Source organism: Stegostoma tigrinum, chromosome 48 (genome assembly GCF_030684315.1).
Source record: "Stegostoma tigrinum isolate sSteTig4 chromosome 48, sSteTig4.hap1, whole genome shotgun sequence".
NCBI classification, from domain to species: domain Eukaryota; kingdom Metazoa; phylum Chordata; class Chondrichthyes; order Orectolobiformes; family Stegostomatidae; genus Stegostoma; species Stegostoma tigrinum.
Window position 1 is genome coordinate 2,266,399 of NC_081401.1, and position 20,033 is coordinate 2,286,431.

Here is a 20,033-nt window from a genome sequence, read left to right on the forward strand (position 1 = left end):
GAACTGCTGAGACTTCCATGGTGATGGAGATTCAAGACCAAAAACGGGAATGGATTCGGTGTGCTGGGTCCTCTCCTCCAGTTTATCACTGCTGTTTAATATTGAAGAGGACAAGAACTTCAGCTGAAGGAGGGTGGTAGGTGGGAATTAGCAGGAAGATTTCTTTACCACATCTTGTCTCAGGGCAGGGCATCCCTGGGGATGGTGACAGATGGATCTGACTGATAGGTATGATGCTGTCAGGGTGGCAATTTTGGAGCTACAAGATATGGATGATTCTGCCTGTTTCTGACCTTCCCTCCCTCCGATCAAATGAATGAAAAATGTGTGTCATGGACAAGAGGCAATGCAATGAATTTTATTGACATGGTTCAGAAAGCAATAGGGCAGGGGTCATTTGATCCACACAAGGAAACACAGATGACCTACAGAAATGATGGTTAGCATCAGTTGGTGTCTCAGATGGGTCTCATTTTAGAATTTTTTCGCTGTACATCCATTTTCTCTTGCAGCAGTATAGCCCAATGGTACAAATCGCATTGTAAGGGATTTCATGCGGATCACAAGGTGATCGCTTGCAAATTCCTCCGCGGAATCCACAAGAGTTGAGTAGGCCTGTGAAACAGAAAAGAATAGTTCAATGATGTCCCCAGACAGCATGCCATCATACCACTGTGCACAATGCTTCCAGTGTGACTTAACCAGTGGAGTTGGAGACGAGCTCTGTGCATGGTGTTCCATGTATGTTGTAACTAATTGATATGGAGATAGAAACTATGGGTTGTGTTTCAAATGGGCTCTAATGGAGAGATAAAGAGAGAAGAGCTTCTTGAGCTCCTCCAAATGTGCTTGATCTATGCTCTCTTAGCACAAGCACTGTGAACATCAGAATGACACAACTGAAATCAGTCTCTGAATGTGTATATCCCACCTTGCAGCACAGGAACACAACGGAAAATTTCAGACAAAAATAAGCAAGGAATGTATGAACAGATTTACAAACACTCTTTAAAGTGTTTCGGTTCAAGGACTGTTTAAAGTACAAAAGAATTGACTGTGTTTATACAGAGATAATTCCACAGCTCTTAGTCCAGGCAGCTAAAGAAATTCCCAATAACGGCAGACTGTTTGATCTCTTGGAATTCATCAGAATTAGAAGGGTGTGGGTATCTGGAATTGTTACCGGGGACTGGATAAGATTGCAGAGATCAGGAGGGGCGAGTCAAAGGGAAATTTGAAAATTTGTCCCTGTTCAATGTGTGAATGAACCAATTAAGGACAGCTCCATTGTGGATAGTTTTCAAGTGTGGATAATTAGAAAATTAAACTGAACACTCTTCAAAACCTCTCTGAAATGAGGTGATAACTCTTCATTTGGAACTGGCAGGAATGGGTTCAGCCCCAAACGGGAGTGATTGCATGAAGGTAAAAGAAATCAGTCAAAATTCAGTTGTAAAACATCATATGCTTGAGGAGTTGAATGGCCTCTTCCTGTACCTGTGAATGGTTCTACAGTTAGCTTTCACAGAGATGTACTAACCAGAAAAAAACCTTGGCCTCGATTCTCCATCGGCAGTGATAGGCTCGACGAGTACCAGGTTGATTAGCAGCAAAAGCAGTGCTTTCATCTCTCTCTGCACAGTCCTTCAGAGTCTTGGTGAGATGACTGGAACATGGGAGGCTCTTTATAGGAAATAAGAGACTACCTGTAGTTAATAATTACAGATGAACATTGAGGATTGGATCCATCTTGTGCCTATTATAAAGACATTTCACTAACTGACACCAAATGTAACTGGAATCAAAAGTAAGCGTTTCTGTTAATCAGTTATTTATCAGTGAACAGAAAGGCCTAACTGGTTGAAGTGGTGAAGGTTTAAAGAAAATGTTCACACAAGCTAAGTAGGTATTGCTTTGTAGTTAAGAAACCCACTTGGTCTGCAGTTCCTCTGCTGGCTCTTTAAGTTTTGTCACAAAGAGCTAGCAGTGGCATACTGGGCTGTATAACCAGGTATTCCTCTGTTTTAATGCTTCTTCCACCTCATAAATTTGAATTTAATTCTTAAATTCAAATTGTCAGCACTGCGTGCTGATGCTTCAGTGCAAAATGCTCCGTTACATTGAACTAACACAAAATGGTGTGCATCAAGCCATTTCAGCCTGGGATCTGACTTGTCCTGTGTGAACTGAAGCTAAAAATGAGAGCTGTCCCTTCAGCCATTCCAAGTTGGGGCCAATCTCAGTGAGCCTGGGGTGATTACTATCTACAGTGTACTCTGTGCATTTCTCATGAGCTTCTGTGCTCCAGGATCCCATTGTGGCAGTGATAAGAGAAAAGAATGAGGAAGGTGAGGTCTGTTCTCCTTGGGTGCCTGACCCTGAGGTGCCGGTGTGGCTCATCATTGCTGATTGAGTTGTGCCTTTGGTTGATTTTCTGGATGTGAGTATATCTCTGTGCACTATCGATAAGAACATCCTGAGAAATGCAGGAGGCCATTCAGGCCTTCATACCTGTGCAATATAGAATATTATTATGGTTAATACACTTTAAAAACCTCAATGACCTCTCTCCTTTGTCTCCATTGTTAACTGCAGCTCAAAACTCCTCCCTGATATCGGTACTCCTCCAATTCTGGCTTCTTGACCATGCCCAGATTTTCCCCAATTCACCATTGGTGGCCATACCTTCAGCTCCCTGGGACATAATCTGCAGATCTCCCACCATCACACTATCACCCTCTCTCTCCTCTGTCAAGCCTATCCGTAATTCCTTCCTCTGTAATAAAGTATTTGGTCTCTTGCCCCTAATATCTGCTTTAGTGATTCAGTATGAAATTAATTTTCATTATTTTCCCAGTATGAATCATTTTGAGACAGTGTAACTTAATCAATAATGATCTGATTTGTCTCAATCCCCTTTTTGGCACCTATGTCTCATGTAACTTGAGTACAGCACACTTGGAGCACCCATCTGCGCCTGATATATTTTTGGTAGACCCAAGGAGAAGCACTATGTACTCTTATGGTCCCATTCTAGCTTGGGTAGACAATACTAGGAGCACTGTGCACTCCTCAGAACCCAATCTACATGAGGCAGACTACATTGGGAGCACTAGGCAGGCCTCATGTCCCAATCTACCTTCGGTAGACTATACTGGGAACACTATTCATTTGTTTGGATCACAACCTGCCTTGGGAAGACTACACTGGCGACACTGTTCTATCCCCTGGTCGCAAGCTACCTAAGATAGACTACATGTGGGGAACTGTGCACTTTTCAGGTTCCAATTTACCTTGGATAGATCACAGTGGGAGCACTACACAAACATTTGTCTCCTAAATACATGGGCAAGACCACACTGGGAGCACTAGATCCAATACATCAACATATTTCATAGCCAGATGGGAGTGTACTGAAATGCTCCTTGCTGTTCTCTTTAATGTGCTTTTCATTTCTGTCCACCAGCATTAATTATGAGCACTTGTGAGGAGAATAGAGGAAGCTTTTCTTTTCGCTACAAGTAACGACAATGAGAAACCAAGTAATCTGCAATGTTAGGATTGTGACGATCATTTCACCAAATAATGAGTGGCACAACACAGAATGTGAGACCCTATGTGATCCCTCTAACCGTCTGAATTACCCTGACAGTAGATTTTGTCATTCAGGCACTGCTAGATTGGGTGGATCCCTTGGTCCTTGAATGATGTGCATCAAGCTTGCTGCAATGAATATTGCCTCTCATCTGTGCCTGCTTTATAAAGGGGACTGACATGTCTCTATACAAACAGAGAGGGAGCTCAGAAATTCTCAGGTTCCCGTTGCCACATTACAGCTCCAATTCATGATTGTTACAGAATCACACTTTACTGCTGATGTATTAGCCTTGCCCATCACCATCCCTGGGGATGTCCTGTCATTAGTGCAAACTTGATTGATTAGAAATAGTCAGCACGATTTAGTGAGAGGCAGGTCATGCCTCATAAGCCTTACTGAATTCTTTGAGGATGTGACGAAACACATCAGTGAAGGTCGAGCAGTGGGCGTGGTGCATATGGGTTTTAGCAAGGTATTTGATAATGTTTCACATGCTAGGCTCATTCAGAAAGTAAGGAGACATGGGATTCAGCGAAATTTGGCTGTCTGGACACAAAACTAGCTGTCCAATAGAAGACAGAGGGTGGTAGTAGATGGAAAGTATTCAGAGTGGAGCTCGGTGACCAGAGGTGTTCCACGGGGATCTGTTCTGGGACCTCTGCTCTTTGTGATCTTTATAAATACCCTTGGATGAGGAAGTGGAAGGGTGGGTTAGTGAGTTTGCTGATGACACAAAGGTTGGTGGAGTTGTGGACAACATGGAGGATGTTGTAGGTTGCAATGGGACATAGACAGGGTGCCGAGCTGGGCAAAAAAAAAGTGGCAGATGGAATTCAACACAGAAAAGTGCAAAGTGATTCATTTTGGAAGGTCAAATTTGAATGCAGAATACAGGGTTAATGGCAGGATTCTCAGCAGTGTGGAGGAACAGAGGGATCTTGGGGTCCACATCTATAGATTCCTCAAAGTTGCTACCCAAGTTGATCGAGCTGTAAGGAAGGCGTATGGTGTGTTGGCTTTCATTGGCAGGGGAATTGAGTTTAAGAGCTGTGACATTATGCTGCAGCTCTATCAAACTCTGGTTAGACCCCATTCAGAATATTGTGTTCGGTTCTGGTCACCTCATTAAAGGAAAGATGTGGCAGCTTCAGAGAGGGTGCAGAGCAGATTTACCAGGATGCTGCCTGGATTGGAGGGCAGGTCTTATGAGGAAAATTTGAAGGAGCTCGGGCTTTTCTTATTTGAGTGAAGAAAGATGAGAGGTGACTTGTGGGAGGTGTACAAGATGATGAGAGGCATAGATAGAGTGTATAGTCTGGGACTTTTTCCCAGGGCAGAAATGAGTATTATGAGGGGCCATAATTTTAAGGTGACTGGAAGAAGGTATAGGGGAGATAACAGAGGTAGGTACTTCACACAGAGAGTGATGGGCGTGTGGAATGCGCTGCCGGCAGTGGTAGTGGAGTCAGATACTTTAGAAACTTTTAAGCAACTCTAGGCACATGAAGGATAGTAAAATGTAGGGTGTGCAGTGTACATTGATCTTAGTAGGATAATAGGTCGGCACAACATCTTGGGCCAAAGACCCTGTACTGTGCTGTACTGTTCTATGTTCTTTTCCCACTGAGTACCAACTGCCTCGCTCCCACAGGCGAGAAACATCCTCCTGATAAACATCACTCAGAACAAGTACTGAGTTTTATCAAGGGCATTGGCTAAAGGGTTATTATTGTGCCTGTGTCAGAGCACAGTCTGCTGAGGTCTGAGGGAGTAACACTGCCTGTGTCAGTTTTGAGTGAGGACCAGCAGGAGGCAGAGACCTATTTGACATCGTCCTGCCTTCATACCTTTGTTAATGTCAGCACTGGCAAGGATGGACTTCTTGAAGTCTTGGTGAAGGTAAAGTCTCATTGTCTTCACAGGGAGAATGCACTCATTGTGCTGTGTGGAAATGCCAAGCAGGACGGGTTCATGGCACATCTCAGAGGTGGGACATTCAGTAACCGGAAGAAACAGAGTCAAGAGAATTGAAGGGAGAATTCATCTGGAGTTGAGGAGAATTTCTTCTGACCTGTAGAATCATAGGAGTGTAGGACCATCCAGAATACGTCCATCAACCCATTGAATCTGTACTATCTAAATACCCCATGACTTACACAGATCCCGGACTAGGCTCACAGACAGTTGTGTCATCTGGAATGTGATGCTTGGAAGGACAATGGATACAAATTCAACAAAAACTTAAAAATAAAAGAATTGTATTAATAATTGATAGGGAAAAGAACATCCAGATTTATCCAATTCCACTTTTCTTTTGATTTTAGTTATTGCCGGTCAAAGTGAGTGAACTGCCTGTGTGTGTGTGTGTGTGTGTGTGTGTGTGTGTGTGTGTGTGTGTGTGTGTGTGTGTGTGTATGTGTGCGTGTGTGCCAGTATGTGTGTATGTGTGTGTGCGCATTTGTGCATGTGTCTGTGTGTATGTGAGAGTGTGTGTGATTGTGCATGCGTGTGTGCATGTATGTGTGCGTGTTTTTGTGTGCGTGTGCATGTGGGAGAGTGTGTCTGTGTGTGCGTCAGTGTGCATGTGTGTGTTTGCGTGCATGTGTGTGTGCATGTGTGCGTGTGTGTATGTGTCTGTCTGTGTGTATGTGTCTGTGTGTGCGCGTCTGTGTGTGCGTGTGTGTATGTGTGTATCAGTATGCATGTCTATGTGTGTGTGCGTGTGTCTGTGTGTGTGTGTCTGTGTATGTGTGTGTGTGAGAGAGAGAGAGATAAAGAGAAAGAGGGAGAGAAACTTCTAATGACAGAATATAAAGAGCTGTCTTTCAGCGAGCACATGCAGCAATGAAGACTTCAGCAGAGAATGACGAAAGACCTGCTTATTCTCCTTCGAATCCTGGTGTTGTTGCAGCCCCATCACTGTTGGAGGAATGCGTGCAAGATACTTTATCTGATGTGACTGTATCTCTGTATCCACGGGGATGCTCAGTAGAAGAGGTGGGGACCATCCAACATTCTCACATCCTATGGTGACTTCCATGTAAATTGAGTCTAAATATGCGTCCTAATCTGACCCGCAATCTTTGTCAAGTAATCCCTACAAAGTGAGCTTTATGCAAGTCATCAATCACAGTGTTGCAAGTTCCCATATGATTGTTAATCATACGGCTCCACTTCATACACACCAAGGAGTTAGACTTACCTGTCAAGAATTCCCATCTCCTGGTGATATTGGGGATGAATCAAATACATCTTTTCAAATCCCTTCACGGCCACTCTCTCCTGTCTTTTTAATTCCCTCCATCGCAGGTAACCACTTTCCGAAAAGCTCTGTGTTCCCATACCTGGGAGTTTTATGTCCCATCTGAGACCGAATCTACTCACAATCAGTGGCCATGCCCTCCAGCTGCTTTGGCCTTCACTGAATCATCCTCTCCATCCTTCCTTCCTCCTTTATGTTTGTCCATTAAACCCCCTCCTCCCATGGAGCAAGCTTTTGGTTGCTCCTCCAGAACTCCTATTCCTTATGATCTTAAAAGCTCACTGGGCCCCGATTGGCAAAAAGAAATTGGACTTCCTCCCAAGTGATTTGGAAATTATATTTGCCCATCTAACTGTGAGAGAGGGAGTTTCGGAACCCCAGAAATTATGAGGACATCAATGATGGATGGAAGATGATGGAAATTTATTTTTAAATGATGAGTTGCTAAGAGTGGGAAAGTGCTGACTGAAAGGTCACTCAGCACAGAGTTTAGTTGCTGAATGTGACCCTGGGGACTTAGGGGTGGAGTGGGTTAGAATTGCCAGGGTGAGGATGGTGGTAAAAAAGCCAAGATTTGAGTTTCAGAGTTGGAGATTCCTCCCTGCGTCTTATCATTTAACAAATTCACCCAATCATGTGGTGGGGTCTGTCATCAGTATCCTTAGCTGCTCTCTGAACATCCTCTTGGACCATGGCATAATTACAGACATTGGAGCAGCAACTTGTGAGCTGCATCATGAAGCCCATTTCACTTAGAAAATGATGCAGGTATAGAGGTCAGTTTCTGAAATGGAACATTCAGTACCAAATAATATACACAATTGATATTGACCACAGCAGGATGAAATTCTCTGAGATCAGAAACAATAAAATGATGGATTTCCTTTGATTCTCTGGTTCTGGTTTTCTGTAACCCCTTACACCACTATGAAAACAAAGTGCTCCTAAGATGCTGCTTGGCCTGCTGTGTTCATCCAGCTCCACACTTTGTTATCTCGGATTCTCCAGCATCTGCAGTTCCCATTATCTCGGTCCTGAGGGCTCTGTTGGCCACAATGAAGTGTTTCACTGATTAAACATTCAGCAACGGAATCAAAATAAATGGAATGCTGAGTGTTAAAACATGATGAAGAAATTCTATTGAAGGTCAAACACTGGATAACAGAACGTACATTGTAATTCCACAAAATCAAGGGTTATTCTTAATCAGGTATTAAGTTTTTAACCTGAAACATGAGAAAATGTTCTCTAAGTAGCTCAGAGCAGTCACTGCTCTCAGAACCACAGCTGTCATTTTCGCTCTGCAATATTTACGTTTCAGCTTCTGGAAACAACTGGCTGTAAGTCAATGAAAGCTGAAAGCAACGGTGTACTAGATAGATTCTTCAGTGGCTGCATAAGGCAGATGGCATGGGGATTTCCCTCAGGAAAAGAAAGTGTGGCAAACAATTGGCATGTACCACATGACAAGATCACCAACAATGACTGGCAGGTCTACTGCTGTCATGGACACCAGTCAGCAGGTAACATATTTAGACAGACCACACTCACCCAGAGAAAGGATCACAATTGTCTGCCTTTTTGCCAAGGAGAGTCTTTGTGGGATGCAACTATATTGGAACAATTAATAATCAATGGGTATTACATGCATTACTCTGTTAAATTTTACAATAGAGTTGAGCTTTTTTAATTTTGTCATTCTGTTGTTGTAGTTTAACTATATTATTTGAATAAATTGAGCAGTTTGACCACCTGAAGTGGATTTGGAACATTACACTTTACATTTGCATTTGAAAGAAGAAAACATTCAGGTTTAGGTTACCACCTTAAAATATTTTGAGAGGGCCTGATCTGATCCAAAATAATCTCCTTGTAAAAAGGCCAGGCAAGAATAGCTCGAGGCAAGAACAGAGACAAAGGCACTGCTTCAAATGCACCATCCACCATCATTTCTCTATCTACAGGAACAGACCTGGAGGCAGTGAAACATCTTCATCATCACATCAGATCTAAACTCCTCAACAACCTGATGGAAAATTGTTTCACATTTGTGATTACTTCTGTTTGGAAGTTGTGAAGGCAAAATATCTCCCATCCCTCGAAAAAAAAACAACAGCATCATGGAAATCAGGCCAATGATCTCAGGCTTTGGACATTAATAGAATGGTGTAGAAATCCTAGATTGAGTATACTGCAAACCACAACAGAAAGACAGCACTTATCTCAAAAGAACAATCTCTTCTACATTGGCCATTGAGGGGATGGAATGTTCCAAAACTTGCAAACGCAAAGGACGTATTGTTTGATTCAGTCACAGTGACTTCCTTTGCAAAAGATACCCAAGAGATCGAAGGGTTCTCTGGCACAGACAGTATTCACAGCACAATCAAAGTCAGACTGAGAATCATGGTCAACCATCCAAGGAAAGGGAAATTTGGAAGAATTCGGAGACTCATGAAGCCCTGGAACTTGTGACTTCAGACAGATGGTGGTAAGTAGGTCATGTTGATGTAAAATTTAGGCATATGCACCCAAATGTGCAGGTGTTATCTCTGGTATCAAACCAAAGCTTGTGTGGAGTTCTTGTATCATGTCACAGGTCCGAAAGCGTAAGTCAGACACCAGATTAAACATAACCAGCTGAAAGCTGTCATAAAGTCATGGATTGAGGAGTTCAGCTCAAGATCTAGTGAGGTGTGTTATATTATCCCTGGTTTCCGAAAGTCTAACAATTATTAGTGAGTTAAAAAAAGCAACACATAACATCCTAGTATCATTCAATAAAACATAGCTTCTGGGGAACATAGGAACAGGGGAGGCCATTCAGCCCCTCAAGCATATTCCAACATTCAATGGTATCAGTGCTGATTCTATTGGCCCATATCCCTTCATATTTTTGGTCAAAAAAAATCTAAAAACTCACCCAGAATTCACTGTGGTTTCAAATATCCATCATCCTTTTCATGTCAAAGTACTTCTTAATACCCCTCCTGAACAGGCTGGCCCTGATTTTCAGACCATACCCACTAGTTCCAGAATACTCAACTAATGGAATCAGTTTATATTTATTTGTCCTTAACCCCCACCCCACCGCTGTGATAGCTTGAAGATTTCTATCAGATTGCCCTTTAGCCTTCTAAATTCTGGAGATAAAAGGCTCCATTTGTATAATCTATCCTCACAACTTAACTCCGAAGTACAGGCATCAATCTTGTAAACCTGTGCTGTACTTCCTCCATGGCTCATGTATCCTTCCTAAAGTGAGGTGAGCAGATCTCTTCACAGTGCTTGAAGGAGAAAGACAAGGAATGTGCTATTATAAAAGGTTTAGGTGCACCCAGATATTCATACATTTATTTGAAAATGAAACGTCCCTGCCCTTCTTTGTAAATGGAATGCATGTTTTGTAAGATGATGGTTGAGAAAGTCAGACAGATTTTGACAGGTTGTCTGTCTGTCCAGCTGTTCCTTCTGTGTTTTAGATTTAGAGGCATCAGGAGTCTAGTAGATTACGCTTCTCCTCTATTGCTTTCAGCACACAGGAACATTGGAAGAGCACATTGCTGTTCTGTGGCCTAACTCATATACCTGCTTTTGGCCCATAACCTTTAAATCATAGAGTCATAGAGTAACGCAGTGTGAAAACAGGTCCCTCAGCCCAAATTGGTCCATGCTAACACTCAGCTAGTTCCAATTGCCCACATTTGGTCCACATCCCTCTAAATCCTTCATATTAATGTGCCAATCCAATATTGCTCTTGTATAAGCCTCAACTACTTTCTCTGGCAGTCCATTCCATATATGTACCACTGTCTGTGTGAAGAAGCTGCCCCTCAGGTCCTTCTTAAATTTTACCCCTCTCATTTTAAACCTATGTCCTTGAGTTTTCAATTCCCTATCGTTTGGAAAAAGACTGCATACATTAATCCTCTCTATGCCCCTCATGATTTTACATACCGCAATAAGATCACCCCTCAATCTTCTATGTTCCAAGGAATAAAGCTCTGGCCAACCTCTCCCTGTAACTCAGGTCTACTAGTCTGGTTAACATGCTCGTAAATCTTCTTTGCACATTTTCTAGTGAAACTGTGACTTTCCTATAAAAAGGGTGACCAAAGCCGTACACAATAACCCAAGTGCGGACTCACCAACAACTTATACAGCTGCAACATAATGTCACAACTCCTTTACCCAATGCCTCGATTGATGAAGGCCAGCATGCTAAGTGCCTTCCTCACCACCCTGTCCACCTGTGACGCTGCTTTCAAAGAACTATGAATTTGTACTCCTGGGTCCCTCTGTGCCACAACACTCCTCAGGACCTTCCAATTTACTGTAAAAGTCCTACTATGGTTTGACTTTCTAAAGTGCAACATCTCACACTTATCCGTATGGAACTACATTTGCCACTTCCCCATCTGATCAAGATCCCTTGTTAATTATTGATAACCTTTCTCGCTACCAATAAAACCTCCTACTTTTGTTTCATCCGCAGACTTACTATTCATGCCTTGTACATTCACATACAGATCATTTTACTAAGTAACAAATGACAAAGGTCCCAGCATTGCCCCCTGTGGCACATCAACAGTCACAGGGCTCCAGTCTGAGAAGCAAGCTTCACCCATCACCCCCTGCTTCCTATCATCGAGCTAGTTTTGAATCCAATTAGCTAGCTCTCCCTGGATCCCATGCAACCTTACCATCATGACCAGCCTGCAGTGCGGGATCTTATCAAAGGCCTTACTAACATCCATATAGACAACATTCACTGCCCTGCCTTCATCAAACCTCTTGAAAACCCCTTTGAAAAACTCTAAAAGATTTGTCAGACATGACTTCCCGTGCCCAAATCCACACTGACTATCCCTAATCAGACCTTGTCTGTCCAAATATTAGTTGGTCCTGTCCCTCAGTGTCCTCTCCAATAATTTGCCTACCACTGACTTCAGGCTCACTGGAATGTAGTTCCCCAGCTTGTCTTTGCAACCTCTCTTAAACAGTGAAACAACATTAGCCACCCTCCAGTCTACCGGAACTTCACTTGTGGCTAGAGATGATGCAAAAATCTCTGCAAGGGCCTCTGCAATTTTTATCCCAGCTTCCACAAAACCAGAGGATGGGCTTGATCAGGTGAAGGGACTTATCCACCTCAATGTGAACTGAGGCAGCAAACACTTCCTCTCTGGTAATGTATATGTGCTCCAAAATATCCCCACTTGTTGTCTTATTTCCTTAGCAATCATAATTCTCTCCGCAGTAAACACTGAGGAGAAATATTTATTAAAAATCTCCCCCATCTCCTGTGTTCCACACTTAACCAGGCATGTTGATCTTTAGATAATAAAATGTGAGGCTGGATGAACACAGCAGGCCCAGCAACATCTCAGGAGCACAAAAGCTGACGTTTCGGGCCTAGACCCTTCATCAGAGCTTTAAGCAGCCAGAAGATTGGAGGATAGCAAATGTGGTTCCCCTGTTCAAGAAGGGGAGTAGAGACAACGCTGGTAATTATAGACCAGTGAGCCTTACCAGTTGTTGGTAAAATGTTGGAAAAAGTTATAAGAGATAGGATTTAAAATCAGCTAGAAAAGAATAAATTGATTAAGGATAGTCAGCACAGTTTTGTGAAGGGTAGGTCATGCCTCACAAACCTTATTGAGTTCTTTGAGAAGGTGACCAAACAAGTAGATGAGAGCAAACCAGTTGATGTGGTGTATATGGATTTCAGCAAGGCGTTCGATAAGGTTCTCCACGATAGGCTATTGTACAAAATGCAGAGGAATGGAATTGTGGGAGATATAGCAGTTTGGATCAGAAATTGGCTTGCTGAAAGAAGACAGAGGGTGGTAGCTGATGGGAAACGTTCATCCTGGAGACCAGTTACTGGTGGTGTACCGCAAGGGTCGGTGTCGGGTCCACTGCTGTTTTTAATTTTTTAATGACCTGGATGAGGGCGTAGAAGGATGGGTTAGTAAATTTGCAGACGACACTAAGATCGGTGGAGTTGTGGATAGTGACGAAGGATGTTGTAGGTTACAGAGAGACATAGATAAGCTGCAGAGCTGGGCTGAGAGGTGGCAAATGGAGTTTAATGCGGACAAGTGTGAGGTGATGCATTTTGGTAGGAGTAACCGAAATGCAAAGTACTGGGCTAATGGTAAGATTCTTGGTAGTGTTGATGAGCAGCGAGATCTCGGTGTCCATGTACACAGATCCTTGAAAGTTGCCACCCAGGTTGACAGGGTTGTTAAGAAGGCATACAGTGTTTTAGCTTTTATTAATAGAGGGATCGAGTTCCGGAACCAAGAGGTTATGCTGCAGCTGTACAAAACTCTGGTGCGGCCGCAGTTGGAGTATTGTGTACAGTTCTGGTCACCGCATTATAAGAAGGATGTGGAATCTTTGGAAAAGGTGCAGAGGAGATTTACGAGGATATTGCCTGGTATGGAGGGAAGGTCTTATGAGGAAAGGCTGAGGGATTTGAGGCTGTTTTTGTTCGAGAGAAGAAGGTTGAGAGGTGACTTAACTGAGACATATAAGATAATCAGAGGGTTAGATACGGTGGATAGGGAGAACCTTTTTCCTAGGATGGTGACAGAGAGCATGAGGGGGCATAGCTTTAAATTGAGGGGTGAAAGATATGAGACAGATGTCAGAGGTAGTTTTTTTACTCAGAGAGTAGTAAGGGAATGGAACGCTTTGCCTGCACGGTAGTAGATTCACCAACTTTAGGTACATTTAAGTCATCATTGGTCAAGCATATGGACGTACATGGAATAGTGTAGGTTAGATGGGCTTCAGATCGGTATGACAGGTCGGCACAACATCGAGGGCCGAAGGGCCTGTACTGTGCTGTAATGTTCTATGTCCTATGTTTGATGTTCTATTCTCTCCCACCCTTAATATAGCTATAGGATCCCTTGAGGTTATCTTTAACCTTATCTGCCAGATGCACCTCACATCCTCTTTCCACTTTTCTGATTTCACTCTAAGGTGTGCTCCTACACTTGTTATAGTCATTTAGAGATTCACTTGACCCCGACAGCTTAAACCCAATGTACACCTTCTTCTTTATCCTGACCAGAACATCAATATCTCTCGTCAGCCAGGGATCCCTAAACCTGCCAGCTTTTCCCTTCATCCTCACAGGTACTGTCCCTGGGCTCTTGATATCACACTTTTAAAAGCCTTCCATTTGCCAGTCCTTGCTTGACCTTCAAACAGGCACATCCAGACGACTGCTGCTAGATCCTGCCTAATGGCCCCAAAATTGGCCCTGCCCCAGTTTACAATCTTAACCTGTGGATGTGTCTTATCTTTTTGCCACAACTACATTGAAACTGAGAGAGTCAGGGTCATGAGACCGAAGGTACTCAGAGATAATGGGAACTGCAGATGCTGGAGAATCCAAGATAATGAAGTGTGAAGCTGGATCAACACAGCAGGCCAAGCAGCATCTCAGGAGCACCTGAGATGCTGCTTGGCCTGCTGTGTTCACCCAGCTTCACATTTTGTTTTCTTAGACTGAAGGTGCTGTCTGATTGACACTTGAGTCACTTGTCTGACCTCATTTTGCAAGAGGAGGTCCGGCGTTGCACCCTCTCAAGTACGATTTTCTACCTATTGATTTAGGAAACTTTCTTGGACATATTTGACAATTTCCACTCCAATCCAGGCCTTTTACACTCTGGGTGTCCCAGTCAGTACATGGGAAATCATGACCTTCGACTAATACAATCTGTTCTTTCTTCAATAGGTAAACAGGGTACACACATGGTCCCAAGCTATGCCTGCCTCTTTGTAGGATATGTGGAACAGTCCCTCTTGCGAAGCTACACTGGCCGTATCCCCCACCTCTTCCTCCGTTACATTGATTACTGTATTGGCGCCGCCTCATGGAGGAGCTCAAACAGTTCAGCCACTTCACTAACACCTTCCACCCCAAAATTAAGTTCACCTGGGCTGTTTTGGATACCTTCCTGGACTTCTCTTTTTCCACCTCTGCAACCACCTGGAAACTGATATCCATTTCAAGCCCACTGACTCCCACAGCTACCTAGAGTACACCTCCTCTCACCCACCTTCCTGCAAAAATGCCATCCCCTATTCCCAATTCCTTCGCTTCTGCCACATCTGCTCCCAAAATGAGGCATTCCACTCCCAGGCATCCCAGATGTCATGTTTTTCAAGGACTGCAACTTCCCCTCCACAGTGGTTGAAAACACCCTCTACCATGTCTCCCGCATTTCCTGCACCTCATCCTTCACACCCTGTCCCTGCAATAACAACCAAAACACAATCCCCCTCATCCTCACATACCACCCCACCAACCTCCGGATCCAATGCATCATCCTCTGACACTTCAGTTATCTGCAATCCAACCCCACCATCAAAGACATTTTCCCCTCCCTGTCCTTATCTGCCTTCCGGAGGGACCACTCTCTCTATGACTCCCTTGTCCGCTCCACACTCCCCTCCAGCCCCACCAGCCCTGGCACTTTCCCCTGCAACCGCAGGAAGTGCTACACTTGCCCCTACACCTCCTCCCTCACCCCCATCACAGGCCCCAAGAAGACTTTCCACATCAAGCAAATGTTCACCTGCACATCTGCTAATGTGGTATACTGCATCTGTTGTTCCCATTGTGGCTTCCTCTACATCGGGGAAGCCAAGCGGAGGCTTGGGGACCGCTTTGCAGAACACCCACTCACGACAAAAGACTGCACCTCCCAGTCACGAACCATTTCAACTCCCCCTCCCACTCCTTGGACAACGTGACATCCTGGGCCTCCTGCAGTGCCACAATGATGACACCCGAAGGTTGCAGGAACAGCAACTCATATTCTGCTTGGGAAACCTGCAGCTCAATGGTATCAATGTGGACTTCACAAGCTTCAAAATCTCCCCTCCCCTTACCGCATCCCAAAACCAGCCCAGCTTCTTAACCTGTCCATCCTTCCTCCCACCTATCCCCTCCTCCCACATCAAACCCCACGCCCACCTCCGACCTACAAGCCTCATCCCCTTGACATGTCCGTCCTCCCTGGACTTATGTATCCCTTCCCTAACTCCCCACCTACACTCACCTTTACTGGCTCCATCCCTGCCTCTTTAACTTGTCTGACTCCACTCCACCTATCTTCTCCTCTATGCATCTTCAATCCGCCTCCCTCTCTCTCCCTATTTATTTCAGAACACCCTTCCCCTCTTTCATTTCTGAAGAACGTTCCAGACCCGAAATGTCAGCCTTCCTGCTCGTCTGGTGCTGCTTGGCCTGCTGTGTTCGTCCAGCTCTACACCTTGTGATCTCAGATTCTCCAGCATCTGCAGTTCCTATTCTCTCTGTTATTCATATAGTTATCTACAATCTCTACACACCTGCTCCTCCAGTACTCATTGGTTATTTCAGGTGTACAATACAGTTCCAAATTAGTGGCCATCCTCTTGTTGTTTTGAAGTTGTAAACATATGGCTTCATTTGATCAGAGATAATGGCAACTGCACATGCTGGAGAATCCGAGATAACAAAGTGTGGGGCTGGATGGACCTGGCAGGCCAAGCAGCATCTTAGGAGCACAAAAGCTGATGTTCGAGGCCCAAAACGTCAACTTTTGTGCTCCTAAGATGCTGCTTGGCCCGCTGTGCTCATCCAGCCCCACACTTTGTTATCTTGGCTTCATTTGATGGCCCTTTAAGAATATCAATCATTCACGCACTGTTGTCATACCCTCCCTTCTCAAAAGGGCAACTCCCCCTCCTCACTTACTTGTACTTCAGTCATGCCTGTAACTTCTGTATCCTGGAACATTGAGCTGCCAGTCCTGCCATTCTCTCAGCCATGTTTCTGTTATGGCTGTGATATCCCAGTCCCTGGAGCCAATCCATGCTCTGAGTTCATCTGCCTTAACAGTCAGACCTTGAACCAGAAGTCTTTCCCTCTTTTTACTATACCCCTGGCTATCCTGAGTAGTAAACTTGCTCTCATTGGTGAATGTATTTTGTCTGACTTCTCAATGGCCTCCCTCTTTGTCAGAGTCTGACTACCCTGCCAAACTAGATTAAACCTTGCTGGGTTAAACTAGCAAATCTCCCAGCAATGATATCAGACTCCCTCCGGTTCAAGTGCAACTCAACCCTCTTGTACAGGTCACCTTTAGCCGAGGAGAAATTGCAGTGATGCAAAAACTGAAAACACTGCCCCCGACACAAGCTCCTCAGCCCACACATTCATCTGGCCTATTGCTCTATTTCTATCCTCACTGGCATGTGGCACTGGGAGCAATTCGGAGATCGCTGCCCTTGAGGTCCTGCTTTTTCACTTCTAACCTAACTCCCTATACTCGTTTCTCAGAAGCCATCCCTTTGTCTACCTATGTCATTTATACTGATGCGTGCAATGACCTCTGGTTGTTCACCTTCTCCCTTCAGAATGTTCTGCAACTGCTCAGAGTCATCCTTGACCCTGGCACCTGGGAGGCAATACACCATCCTGGTATCTCTGCTGCGGCTGCAGAATCTACAGTGTTTCCTCTTCACAACTGAGTCTGCTATTAGTATTAGTCTGTCTGACTGCACCATTTCCCCTCTGAGTCTCAGAGCTAGTCATGGTGCCACTGACCTGACTGCTGTTGCTAGTCCCTGACAGATCATCAGCCCCAACAGTATCCAAAGTAACATGCCTAGTATTGAGGGTAATGACCACAGGGGAAACCTGCACTATCTGCCTTCCCCATTTACATCTTTTGGTGGTCACCCCGCTGCCTGCAGCCTGTGTTTTAGAAGTGATCACTTCACTATAGTTCTTATTAATGATGTTCTCTACATATTGGATTATCCTGAGTGCATCCAGTTCCCTCACACTGTCTGTCAGGAGCTGCAGCCGGGAACACTTCTCATAGGTGGCACAGATCAGGGACACTGGAAGTCTCCCTGATCGCCCACATCTTGCAAGAGGAGCATTCCACTGCCCTAACTGTCTTCGCTACAGCTTTCAGTCAAGACAGAAAGAAAATAGGATTAACTTAGCTGGCCCTCTGCTAAGCCTCCTCATTCCGAAACCTCTTCAGCAATGGCTGAAGCATTTAATTCTAACGCTGACCCACTCTTCTAATGGCTGCCTCCTTCTACACCTTTAAACAAAAATTTCCTTGAGCTCATTTGACAAATTCTTCACCATCAAAACTTTTAACACGATAGTTCAGTCAGTGTTTGGAAAATCAAAGTCCCCCATTATTACAATCTTATTACGCTCACGTCTATCTCAGATCTCCCGACATATTTGTTTGTTAATTTTTCTCTTATTATTGGGGGACCTTTCGTACAATCCCATCAAAATGATTTTTCCTTTCTTATTTGTAATTCTACCCATCTATTTTCACTGAACAATTTGTCAGAAATATATTCCCTAATTACAGCAGTAATGTATTCCTTAATCAACAAAGCCATCCCCCACGTTTCTTGCCTCCTTTCCTAACCTCCTGATGGTATTGAACTGTCAGCCCTGTCCATCTCTCAGCCAAATTTCTGTAACAGCTATGACTTCCCCAATCCCAATGTTTTTAAACACGCCTTGGGTTCATCAGCCTCACTTGTAAGGCCCTTTGCATTGAAATCAGTGAGATTCAGTTCTTCAGAGTAATCTGACTCTCTCATGTCTTTCTTTTCTAATTGACATGCTCTCCTCACATTCAGAAACTATCCCATCAATGCTTCCATTTGTACTGCGACTTAGAATTTCTCCACTCACCTTGTCTATTAGTGTAAACTCTCCCTTAGGAGAATGAGCAAATCTCCCTGCTAAGATCATAGGATCCCTACAACGTGGAAACAGGCACTTCGGACAAGTCCACGCTAACCCCCAGAGCATCCCACGCCGACCCATCCCCTTTTCGCCCACCTAATCTAAACATCCCGGGACACCACGGAAAATTTAACATGGCCAATCCACCTAGCCTGCGCATCTTTGGACTGCGGGAGGGAACCCACGCAGACTCGGGATGAATGTGCAAGCTCCACGCAGACTGTCTCCAGAGGGAGGAATTGAACCCGGGTCCCTCGTCCCTTTTCAGTTTAGGTTAGATCCACCCTTTTTGAACAGGTCTTTCCTGACACAAAATGCCTAACATGCACTTCACCATTAACAGCGATGAGCAGAGCCAGCACCAAAATATCCAGGTAAATAACGCAGTGTTTTCCCCTTTTTTTTAACCGAGCTCCTCAGAGTCTCAGTGTGGTAACTGGAGAGTGGATTCTCTGGGTCTTAACTCAGAGTGCGTCCGCTTGTTCATAATGTCACAAAAAAACTTACGCATAGTCATTCATACACACTCAGAAAACACGTACACACATGCATACCGATTCACTCACATGCACATTCACAAACACAGTGTCGGACCTACACAAACATATTCGCACAGATTATTTACCCGAGGGACTCTTCGGTGAGATTAGTGAATGCAAAACCTGCACGGGAAGAACTGTACGATCTTCGAATCTATTGAGAGTCAACTGACCGTTTTAACCAGCAAGACGAAGCCAATTAATAATCAGCTCGAGTGATGATGAACGCTGGGATCGCGCCCCGTATTCACACAGAGGGCAGCACCTCCTCCTCTTCCGGAGGAGCGCAGGGAATGATGAGGAACGCGCTGCTCCTGGTGCTCGGAGCCCTGCTCCCGCTGCAGCCACTCAGCGCCGAAGAGGAGACAACGACCATTCTGTACGGAGGTGTGTCCACTCTCTGAGTCGCCGGCCTGTGGAATGCTTTCTGCCAAAGGAGATGGTTACGGATAGTGAAGCGGCATTTTCTGATGAAGGCTCTTGGCCCGAAACGTCAGCTTTTGTGCTCCTAAGATGCTGCTTGGCCTGCTGTGTTCATCCAGCTCCACACTTTGTTATCTTGGTTAGATAGCTGATATATTATTTATTATTTATTTATAAATATTTATTTATTTATTTATTCCAGTTCCCTTCTCCCCATCCCCGTCTCTGATGAAGGGTCTAGGCCCGAAACGTCAGCTTTTGTGCTCCTGAGATGCTGCTTGGCCTGCTGTGTTCATCCAGCTCCACACTTTGTTAATAAAATGTGAGGCTGGATGAACATAACAGGCCAAGCAGCATCTCAGGAGCACAAAAGCTGACGTTTCGGGCCTAGACCCTTCATCAGAGAGG

General features: G+C 44.5%; 1 long non-coding RNA gene across 1 annotated transcript; it reads right to left on the minus strand.

The window, feature by feature from the left end:
- Positions 1-342: 342 nt before the first annotated feature.
- On the minus strand, positions 343-19,688 carry LOC125450156 (uncharacterized). Its single transcript, XR_007247022.2, has 3 exons — positions 19,289-19,688; positions 1,541-1,683; positions 343-615 (listed from the first exon to the last, which is right to left on the minus strand). It is a non-coding gene; the product is annotated as an uncharacterized LOC125450156 (long non-coding RNA).
- Positions 19,689-20,033: the final 345 nt, after the last annotated feature.